This window comes from Mandrillus leucophaeus, unplaced genomic scaffold, assembly GCF_000951045.1.
Source record: "Mandrillus leucophaeus isolate KB7577 unplaced genomic scaffold, Mleu.le_1.0 Scaffold1708, whole genome shotgun sequence".
In the NCBI taxonomy this organism is placed as follows: Eukaryota; Metazoa; Chordata; class Mammalia; order Primates; family Cercopithecidae; genus Mandrillus; species Mandrillus leucophaeus.
Genome location: NW_012101708.1, coordinates 24211 through 25710, shown reverse-complemented (window position 1 = coordinate 25710; position 1500 = coordinate 24211). Strand labels below are relative to the sequence as shown.

Sequence of the window (1500 nt, the reverse complement as noted above, 5' to 3'; positions counted from 1 at the left end):
GTTCCAAAGGAGGGAAAAGTGGTGGATGCGAAGACCGTCTTTACAGGGCATACGGCAGTAGTAGATGTTTCCTGGCATCTGCTCCATGAGTCTCTGTTTGAGTCAGTTGCTGATGATCAGAAACTTATGATTTGGAATACTCATTCAAACAATACTTCCAAACCAAGCCACTCAGTTGACGCTCACACTGCTGAAGTGAACTGCCTTTCTTTCAATCCTTACAGTGAGTTCATTCTTGCCACAGGATCAGCTAACAAGACTGCTGCCTTGTGGGATCTGAGAAATCTGAAACTTAAGTTGCATTCCTTTGAGTCACATAAGGATGAAATATTCCAGGTTCAGTGGTCACTTCACAATGAGACTATTTTGGCTTCCAGTGGTACTGATCGCAGACTGAATATCTGGGATTTAAGTAAAATTGGAGAGGAACAATCCCCAGAAGATGCAGAAGATGGGCCACCAGAGTTGCTGTTTATTCATGGTGGTCACACTGCCAAGATACCTGATTTCTCCTGGAATCCCAATGAACCTTGGGTGATTTGTTCTGTATCAGAAGACAATATCATGCAAGTGTGGCAAATGGCAGAGAACATTTATAATGATGAAGACCCTGAAGGAAGCGTGAATCCAGAAGGACAAGGGTCCTAGATATGTCTTTACTTCTTGTGATTTTAGACTCCCCTTTTTTCTTCTCAACCCTGAGAGTGATTTAACACTGGTTTTGAGACAGACTTTGTTCAGCTATCCCTCTATATAATAGGTACCACCAATAATGCTATTAGCCCAAACAGTGGGTGTTTTCTAAATATTAATGGGGGGGCTTGATTCAGCAAAGCCACAAACTTAACTTTGAAATTTTCTTCAGGAATTTTCTAGTAACCCAGGTCTAAAGTAGCTACAGAAGGGGGAATATTATGTGTGATTATTTTTCTTCTTATGCTATATATCCCCAGGTTTTTCAGACTCATTTAAGTAAAGGCTAGAGTGAGTAAGGAAGAGAGCCAAATGAGGTAGGTGTCTGAGCCATGAAGTGTAAATACTAAAAGATGTCACTTTTATTCAGGAAATAGGGGAGATTCAAATCATATAGATTCCTACTCCAAAATCTTGACACTTGACTTTCCAGGATGCACATTTTCATATGTAGACCAGTTTCCTCTTAGTTTCCTCAGTTAAGTCAAAAGTACATGTTCCTGTTTCCCCATATATTCATATATTTTTGCTCGTTAAGTGTATTTCTTGAGCTGTTTTCATGTTGTTTCTTTCCTGTCTGTGAAATAGTGTGGTTTTTTTTTTGTTGTTGTTGTTGTTTTTAACTTGGGACCACCAAGTTGTAAAGATGTATGTTTTTACCTGACAGTTACATCACAGGCAGACTGTCAAGTTGAGAAAAGTGAATCAATAACTTGTATTTGTTTTAAAAATTAAATTAATCCTTGATAAGAGTTGCTTTTTTTTTTTTTAGGAGTTAGTCCTTGACCACTAGTTTGATGCCATCTC

At 38.7% G+C, this 1500-nt stretch overlaps 1 protein-coding gene and 1 pseudogene across 3 annotated transcripts in view; one reads left to right on the top strand and one right to left on the bottom strand.

The window, feature by feature from the left end:
* BBS4 (Bardet-Biedl syndrome 4) overlaps positions 1–1500 on the bottom strand; it is a 50364-nt gene that overhangs the window by 30045 nt on the left and 18819 nt on the right. The window lies entirely within an intron of this gene.
* On the top strand, positions 7–1494 carry LOC105537332 (annotated as a pseudogene). Its single transcript, XR_001005696.1, has one exon. The product of XR_001005696.1 is annotated as a histone-binding protein RBBP4 pseudogene (transcript).